The 9675-nt window shown below is 49.7% G+C and overlaps 3 non-coding genes across 3 annotated transcripts; all 3 read right to left on the bottom strand.

Annotated features, from left to right (window-relative positions):
* Positions 1-2628: 2628 nt before the first annotated feature.
* On the bottom strand, positions 2629-2700 carry TRNAH-GUG (transfer RNA histidin (anticodon GUG)). Its single transcript has one exon. It is a non-coding gene; the product is annotated as a tRNA-His (tRNA).
* A 341-nt stretch (positions 2701-3041) lies between these two features.
* Positions 3042-3113, bottom strand: TRNAH-GUG (transfer RNA histidin (anticodon GUG)). Its single transcript has one exon. It is a non-coding gene; the product is annotated as a tRNA-His (tRNA).
* A 533-nt stretch (positions 3114-3646) lies between these two features.
* On the bottom strand, positions 3647-3718 carry TRNAH-GUG (transfer RNA histidin (anticodon GUG)). The gene has a single exon. It is a non-coding gene; the product is annotated as a tRNA-His (tRNA).
* Between the last annotated feature and the right edge of the window lie 5957 nt (positions 3719-9675).

Here is a 9675-nt window from a genome sequence, read left to right as displayed (position 1 = left end):
TCTGGCCCCATGGACCTCCTGGCCATAGATTACTTGACAATTGGACCAGCGCACCAAGGCTATGAGCATTGTTTAGTGATGATAGACCACTTTACTAAATTTGCCGTAGTGACACCCACACGGGACCAGACTGCTGAGTTTGCTGCTCACACAATCTGCAAGCACTTCATACAGGTGTACCGGTGTCCTAAGCGCATTCATTCTAAACAGGGGGCCTTCTTCCTCAGGAGAGTGATGGAGGAGTTGCACCAGCTGTACAAGATTGATAAGTCACGGACCACCCCTTACCATCCACAGGGGAACGGGGCTTGTGAAAGGTTTAACCGCACTCTGATTCAAATGCTGAGGACACTGGAAGAGGACCAGAAGGCAAGGTGGACTGAGTCGGTCCCTTAATTGGTGTGGGCATATAACAATCAGAAACACAGCACCACCGGATTTACTCCCTACTCTTTGTTCTTCGGCCGACCCAGGAAGGGGCTGGCAGAGCTGGAGCCTGAGGAGGACTACCCATGGACGACGGTGTACTCCTGGGTTCAAGACCACCGTCGTCGGCTGCGGACCATTCAATGCCTAGTGCAGAAATGTCTAGAAGAATTGGAACACCCCCAGGTGGCTCCTCAAAGGGGTACCGGTGGGAGAAGAGGCCTTACTGAGTGAAGCGCGGCTCGGCAACGGGAGTCCCGTTTATGAGGTTCAGCCCGAAACGGAAGAGGGGACCCCCACCAGCACACTGCACAGGAATATGTTGCATCCATGTTTGTCTCGAGATCCTGAATCGGTTCAATTGGCCCCAGCGCCGTCACGGCTGCGCCAGTGATCACTGTTGATGAGGAAGACAAGGAAGACTCCCAATTTCGCCTAGGGAACCCGGAAACAGAGCTGGTGCCTGGAATTACCAACGTATCAGAGGAGACCTCGACCCCCACTCCTCCTACAGCAGTTGACATCACCGCCCCTGCTGATTCAACGGCTGGTGTACCCCCCGTTCGCTACAATCAGGACGAGTTCATCTGGCAGCAGATTGTGCAAGGACTGGAAGATTGCCAACAGGAACTTCGGGAACTCTCGCCCATGGAAAAAGAGGGGGGAATGTAAGGGGGTTACCTTCTCTGCTACGTGCCTGGAACCACTTAGCTGTGCAGCAGGTTTCCCTGGGGGCAGACTTAGAGACCGGGACAGGAAGGAAGCCGGGCTGGGGGAGAAAAAGGGCGTGCGTTCCAGGGCTAGAGCAGCGTGTACTGGAGAGAGAGCAGCGTGTGCAGCAGAGAGAGCAGCGGGAACAGCGGGGAGAGCAGCGGATACAGTGGCCAGAACAGCATGCAGCTGCGCTCCGGGGAAGAGAGAGAGAGCTCCCGGTCGGAGGACTGATACAGGGAGATTGTCCAGAAACACTGCATCTTGTGAGTACGTGAAAACGGACTCTGCTGTGACTGGAGAGGTGCACCCTGATGCCCGTGCAGAGACAGTGACCCATAGTACCCACGGTATTATGGAAGAGCCCCTGATTCCTGTTGAGAGACCCAATAATAGACTGAGCATCGTTTTCCCGGGATAGGCTGCATTGTTGAAGCAAAAGACTCAGAGCACAGGGGACCCCGTTTGCCTAGCATTCTCTCTGCCCACCACAGTAACCCCTTAAACCCCAGGTTGCGGGTTCCTAGAGACTACACGGCCCACGGATAACAGAGGGATGACAAGTGCCGCTGTTTCTCGGCGCCTACATTGGTGAAGACGACCCTACAAGCAAGTCCTCATCAGACTGATAAGTGTTTTCCCAAGAGATTCCGTTTACTACTGTTATACTGTTTGACTGTCTGGGAACTTATACTATTTCCCATATATTTGCACAGTTATTTTATCAGTTTATATTCTACTGTTTTCTCCCTGCAAGGGGAATATTGCCCCCGTTAATAAACCCCCCTCAACAGTTGGTCTGTCTGTTCCGTGGTGACATACTCTACCCTGCACTCTATTACACAATGTCCAGAGATAAGCCGGGAAAAGGAGGGCCACCTCAACTCGAGGGCCACTGCCTTGTGATTGCCCCCCAGACTGAAAAGTGCCAGCCAGCCCCTGGGTGCGCCAAACTGAATTCTGGCCCCGGATGGTGGAAAGCCTAGATCCATCTCTGTCGCAATGCTTGGGCCTGCATCCCTATTCCGATGGTCCTTTAGTTTCTTCTTGCACTGTGAGCATGCAGTGTTTACTACTGGACTGTGCGGCGCATGTAATGAAGGACAACTTCCCGACACTGGCCAATGCCAATAGGTAGATGTACTCTGTGGACGGTGCTAGTGTGCAATGCGCATCAGAGCATCAGGAAGGCTGCGTGCCTTGGGATTAGCGCTGACGATGGTGGCGTACAAAATATAATGATGGCAGTTTGGCTTTGCTCCCAACACTGCTCTTCGTGCCCTATGCAGTAGTCCAGATTGCCCTTATTAGCATCTGTCTATGGATCATAGTTGATTGTGTTATTACCAGAATTCTTCTTTATAAAATAGCAAAAGTATAAAGATTCACATATAAATTAACATGAAAACATTTTATTAACATTAAGATGTGAACTCCTTTAAAATTTAAAAAAAAGATGAGCCCACTTGCCGTGCCATTGCTATTACACAATGCCGTGACTCGGATTCGAACCGAGGTTGCTGCGGCCACAACGCAGAGTACTAACCACTATACGATCACGGCGAGCTACTTAGGCTCTTGACTCCTGCCCCTGTCATGCTATTATTAAGCTTCACAAAAATGTGACGTCACCACATTTTTATGGTGCTTCTTATATTTTGATTATTGTCACTCGGATCCCGTTTGAGTGGTGTTTTAGAAGCCATTGCTGATTGCCAAACAGTTAGAAACTCAACAGCTACAGAGTCAGCTGTGCTAGCCTGCAGCAGCATCATATGATAGAGATACATGTGACATCACATACACTTCTTGGTAAAATAATACAGTTAGCAATAATACTATAAAAGTATTCAATATTAAAAAAAAATTAAGAGCCCACCTGCCGTGCCATTGTTATTACACAATGCCGTGACTCGGATTCGAACCGAGGTTGCTGCGGCCACAACGCAGAGTACTAACCACTATACGATCACGGCGAGCTACCGAGGCTCCCATGCCCAGCCCCCTGCAGCACTGCTTGTTACACACAGAACCGAATGACGTCACAATGGGAATCATTCTATTGGCACCGCAGTATCTCTGCTACAGAATTTGCCCTATGTATCTAGTGCTGAGGTTCCCGCACATGCGCACAGCAGTGTCTCATCCAGCAGCTGACTGCCCCTGATGTTACTGCACAGACACACAGCCTGCAACCACACGTATACACAGTATATATATATATATATATATATATATATATATATATACACTGTGAGCATTATCTGTGTATAGATTGCACATACTATATATATACACTTTAGCTCCTTAGCTCTGTCTGTAAGAAGAACTATATGTGGATAACAGATACGTGCCATGCCACTTGAATATATATAATACATATGTCACTTGCAGATATGTCTATACACACATGTATGATTAAGCTGGGAATTAAAAAACAATGAATGCATTTGAATAAAAAAAATATAAAAATACAGAGCCCACCTGCCGTGCCATTGCTATTACACAATGCCGTGACTCGGATTCGAACCGAGGTTGCTGCGGCCACAACGCAGAGTACTAACCACTATACGATCACGGCGAGCTACTCAGGCTCCTGTGCTCAGCTGCTGCCTCTAGGTCTTTTCTGCACACTGCAAAATGACGTCACAGTACGTCTAACACGCATGCGTGAGCTTTCAGCGTCCAGTGTCCTGACCAGGGTTATCAACCTGCCGCCGTGTTCGTGCTCTTTGTTCACCAAACGCGTATTCAGAAAGAATAGAAACAGCAACAAAGAGTCCTAGCGCAAAGCGTCACAGGACTACTGCAGAGCGTCTGGAGCAGTGATCAGTGCAACTGAGCATGCGCCAACATCCTCGGGGTGACAGGAATCCGCGTGCAAGTGAGAGTCTTGTACCAAGGCGCGTATGGCTGTGGTAAATGCTGCGCCCGGCTCGGTGCCCTGCAGTCATGTGTCACTCACCCCGTAATGCCAGGACATTGTCGGCGCCATAGATGGAAGGTTTTTTTTTTGCTTCCGCACTGCAGTTGGTGTTTAGTCTGCTGCACGCGGTTTCTTGTGCGGTTTGTCTGCACTCTGGCTGTGAGAACACTAATGTGCGGTATTATCATGTACATACTTGCTGAGGAATTGGGAGTGGGTGGGTGACAGCACCCCAATGTGCCAGGAACCCCTATTTAAAGGGGATGTCCACGAAATCTGTAGTCACTATGAATTCTCACAGTCTGTCAGGATTTCTGGGGCTGGCGCCTAGACCGGACCGTCGTGTCACCGTAAGTGCCCTGTGTATACATATATCTCTCACCACAGCCCTACATATATCTCTCACCACAGCCCTACATATATCTCTCACCACAGCCCTACATATATCTCTCACCACAGCCCTACATATATCTCTCACCACAGCCCTACATATATCTCTCACCACAGCCCGACTAGACATGTGAGGCCTTTCTCCATACACTTGTATGGTGGGAGGAGACGCGCATGTGAGTCGCCCGCCAGGGCCGTGGGGTACTCGGTATCGGGTCCTGAGTTCACAGGGGGATGTCACGGTGGCCGCGACCCGGTCCGTGGCCCAGGGCGCCCATGTAAAAGGGGAAAGGTCTTTAAAAGGAATAAAGTTTATGTTCGTGACGCCACCTGTGATATTCGGTCAGGGTGACTGACGCTGCTTTAAGGGGTCCTCTGGGGTGATGTTATGGCAGCTAGATGGTATAACTTCCCACAGGTGAAGTATATCCCCAGGGCTCCCGGTGTGTAGATGGTAGATGGTGAATGGCGCAGTAAAGAACGAGGACGCAGGTTTGCAGTCTCTTTACCTGGTTTACTGAAGACTGTAGTCAGCCACAGTCCAGGGTACCAGATCACAGGACAGGCAGGGTCCGGCCGGCTTGTAGGCAAGTTAGGAGTCCCTTCCTCTAGCGCCGTGGTGGTGTAGTCCCTTACTGCCTATGGCTTCAGATATTCTCTCTCTCTGTGGCCAGGAGTATACATATATCTCTCACTACAGCCGACTAGACATGTGAGGCCTTTCTCAATACACTTGTATGGTGCGAGGTCATGCATGTCTAGTGGAAATGTGGCCAGGAGGATACATATATCTCACTACAGACCGACTAGACATGTGAAGCCTTTCTCAATACACTTGTATGGTGCGAGGCCGCGTATGTCTAGTGGGAATGTGGCTAGGAGTAAGGCCGTATTTGCCACTAGGCACGTGCCTAGGGCGCCAGGATGCAGGGGGCGGCAGCAGCAGAGCAAGGGTTTTTTTTTAAGGTCTGGGGTCAACAGCTTGCCTACCTCCGCCGGCCCGCCCATACTCACCCTCCTCCAGCGGTGCCTGCAGCTCCCATGGTCTCAGCGCCGGCAGCTCGTCCTGTTCTCAGCGGTCACATGGTACCGCTCATTAAGGTAATGAATATGGACGCATAATCATGACCTTAATGAGCGGTACCATGTGACCGCTCAGACAGGAAGAAGCTGCCGCGCCGAGAGTCGGGACATAGAATCTGATGCAGGGAGTTCAGCGTGCTGTGAGGAGGGTGAGTATGACGGCCTGCCGCCCGGGGGAGTATGCAGGAGGACGGGGGAATATGCAGGAGGACGGGGGAGTATGCAGAAGGACGGGGGAGTATGCAGGAGGACGGGGGAGTATGCAGGAGGACGGGGGAGGATGCAGGAGTATTCAGGAGAACGGGGGAGTATTCAGGAGGACGGGGGAGTATTCAGGAGGACAGGGGAGTATTCAGGAGGACGGTGGAGGATGCAGGAGGACCGGTGGAGGATACAGGAGGACCGGGGAGGATACAGGAGAACAGGGGAGAATGAAGGAGGACGGGGGAGTATGCAGGAGGACGGGGGAGTATGCAGGAGGACGGGGGAGTATGCAGGAGGAGGGGGGAGTATGAAGGAGGACGGGGGAGGATGCAGGAGGACGGGGGAGTATGAAGGAGGAGGGGGGAGTATGAAGGAGGAGGGGGGAGTATGAAGGAGGACAGGGAGGATGAAGGAGGACGGGGAGGATGAAGGAGGACGGGGGAGGATGCAGGAGGACGGGGGAGTATGAAGGAGGACAGGAGTATGAAGGGGGACGGGGGAGTATGCAGGAGGAGATGGGAGTATTCAGGAGGACGGGGGAGTATTCAGGAGGACGAGGGAGTATTCAGGAGGACTGGTGGAGGATGCAGGAGGACCGGGCAGGATACAGGAGAACGGGGGAGTATGAAGGAGGACGGGGGAGCATGAAGGAGGACGGGGGAGCATGAAGGAGGACGGGGGAGAATGCAGGAGGACGGGGAGAATGAAGGAGGACGGGGGAGTATACAGGAGGACGGGGGAGTATGCAGGAGGATGGGGGAGTATGCCGGAGGATGGGGAGTATGCAGGAGGACGGGGGAGTATGAAGGAGGATGGGGGAGGATGCAGGAGGACGGGGGAGTATGAAGGGGGACGGGAGAGTATGAAGGAGGACGGGGGAGTATGCAGGAGGAGGGTGGAGTATGAAGGAGGCGGGTGGAGTATGAAGGAGGACTGGGAGGATGAAGGAAGACGAGGATGCAGGAGGATGGGGGAGTATGCAGGAGCACGGGGTAGTATGCAGGAGGATGGGGAAGGGTGAAGGAGGACAGGGGAGCCACGCATATAAGGATGGCAGGGGGGAGCAGAGCCACGCATATAAGGATGGGAGGGGGGAGCAGAGCCGCGCATATAAGGGTGGGAGGGGGGAGCAGAGCTACGCATATAAGGATGGGAGGGGGGGAGCAGAGCCACGCATATAAGGATGGGAGGGGGAGCAGAGCCACGCATACAAGATGGGAGGGGGGAGCAGAGCCACGCATACAAGATGGGAGGGGGGAGCCATGCATATAACGGGGAGCCACAAAGAGCAGGACAAGAGGGAGCCACACATGATTGACGGTAATGAGGGAACAATACATACCCGGCTTATACTTGAGTTGATAAGCTTACCCAGTTTTTTGTGGCAAAATTAGGTGCCTCGGCTTATACTCGAGTATATACGGTGTGTAATATATACACATGTATGTGTGTGTGGCTGTATCTATATAGCTTTGTCTCCATAAAAAGAGGGGGGCTTAGGCACAGTTCTTGCACAGGAGCCCCAAGATGTCAGTGTCCGCCCCTGCCCAGGTAACAATTGTACTCGCAACTTACAGAAGTGAGTACAATTGAGGCTCTGACTGCCGTGTCAGAGCGATGTGATCAGATCATGTGATCACGCTGCTGACGTCGCTCACTCGCGCTGCAGAGGCAAACAATGGTGGTTAGTGCTCCAGTGGAGCAGAAGACACCGAAGATTAAGTGCATGGGAGGGGGGGACAATTTGAGTGGGGATGGGGGGATTTATTATGTGTGGGGAGAATTGGAGTGGGGATGGGGGTGCTTAATGTGTGGGGTGAGATTTAAGGGTACAAAATGAAGAGCAAAGAGGGAGATGGGGAAACAGTACTGGGGGAATAAGGGCATATATGAGGAAACAGTATGGGGAGATGGGTGTAGTCAGTATGAGGAGCGACGGGGGAATGTATGCGGACACAGTATGAGTAGCGATGTGAAAAATGTATGTGGAGAGAGTATGGGGAGTGAGGGTGATGGGATGTGTGCAGACACAGTATGGGGAGTCAGGTGAGCAGGCAGTATAGGAAGTGAAGGGTTAAATATATGAGGAGACAGTATGTTGAACAGGGGGATGTGAAAGGAGACAGTATAAGGAGGGAGGGGAATAGTGTGAGGAGAAAATATGGAGAAGAAAAGTGAGTGGGCACAGAATAGAAACTGAGTAGTGGGGGTGTAGCATGAGGGGACAGTGTAAGGGCACAGCCAGGAGGCGACAGTATATCAAGGAGAGGGAGTGTGATGAGAGAGTACAGTATAAATACTGGGCCCTATAGGGGGACACAGTATGAGAGGACAGTGTGAAGAGGGGGCCGGTATGGAAAGGAGAGGTCAGTGTGAAGAACATGTACCATAAGAGTGACAATGTGGGGTCATATTTTGTGCAGACAATATAGTGAGGGGTAATTTTTTATACAGGAGCATTATAATGACACTTGTATCTTTACCCCCAAGGGTGGTTTGCACTTTAATGACCGGGCCAATTTTTACAATTCTGACCACTGTCCCTTTATGAGGTTATAACTCTGGAACGCTTCAACGGATCCCGGTGATTCTGACATAGTTTTCTCGTGACATATTGTACTTCATGATAGTGGTAAAATTTCTTTGATATTACCTGCGTTTATTTGTGAAAAAAACGGAAATTTGGGGAAGATTTTGAAAATTTCGAAATTTTCCAACTTTGAATTTATATGCAATTAAATCACAGAGATATGTCACACAAAATACTTAATAAGTAACATTTCCCACATGTCCACTTTACATCAGCACAATTTTGGAACCAAATTTTTTTTTTGTTAGGGAGTTAAAAGGGTTAAAAGTTGACCAGCAATTTCTCATTTTTACAACACCATTTTTTTTAGGGACCACATCTCATTTGAAATAATTTTTAGGGGTTTATATGATAGAAAATAACCAAGTATGACACCATTCTAAAAACTGCACCCATCAAGGTGCTCAAAACCACAGGAATTTTTGGAATGTTTAAATAAAAATGAACATTTAACTTTTTTTCACAAAAAATTTACTTCAGCTCCAATTTGTTTTATTTTACCAAGGGTAACAGGAGAAAATGGACCCCAAAAGTTGTACAATTTGTCCTGAGTACGCTGATACCCCATATGTGGGGGTAAACCACTGATTGGGCACAAGGGAGAGCTCGGAAGGGAAGGAGCGCCGTTTGACTTTTCAATGCAAAATTGACAGGAATTGAGATGGGATGCCAATTGCGTTTGGAGAGCCACTGATGTGCCTAAACATTGAAACCCCCTTCAAGTGACACCATTTTGGAAAGTAGACCCCCTAAGGAACTTATCTAGATGTGTGGTGAGCACTTTGACCCACCAAGTCCTTCACAGAAGTTTATAATGCAGAGCCGTAAAAATAAAAAATCATATTTTTTCACAAAAATGATCTTTTCGCCCCCAATTTTTTATTTTCCCAAGGGTAAAAGAAGAAACTGGACCCCAAACGTTGTTGTACAATTTGTCCTGAGTACGCTGATACCCCATATGTGGAGGTAAACCACTGTTTGGGCGCATGGCAGAGCTCGGAAGGGAAGGAGCGGCATTTGTCTTTTCAATGCAAAATTTACTGGAATTGAGATGGGACGCCATGTTGCGTTTGGAGAGCCACTGATGTGCCTAAACAATTGAAATCCCCCACAATTGACACCATTTTGGAAAGTAGACCCCTAAGGAACTCATCTAGATGTGTTGTGAGAGCTTTGAACCCCCAAGTGTTTCACGACAGTTTATAACGCAGAGCCGTGAAAATAAAAAATAAAAATTTTTCCCACAAAAATTATTTTTTAGCCCCCAGTTTTGTATTTTCCCAAGGGTAACAGGAGAAATTGGACCCCAAAAGTTGTTGTCCAATTTGTCCTGAGTACGCTGATA

The sequence above is a fragment of the Ranitomeya imitator genome, chromosome 4 (assembly GCF_032444005.1).
Source record: "Ranitomeya imitator isolate aRanImi1 chromosome 4, aRanImi1.pri, whole genome shotgun sequence".
Classification (NCBI taxonomy): domain Eukaryota; kingdom Metazoa; phylum Chordata; class Amphibia; order Anura; family Dendrobatidae; genus Ranitomeya; species Ranitomeya imitator.
The sequence above is the reverse complement of the archived record's forward strand: the minus strand, read 5'-3'. Positions and strand labels throughout refer to the sequence as shown.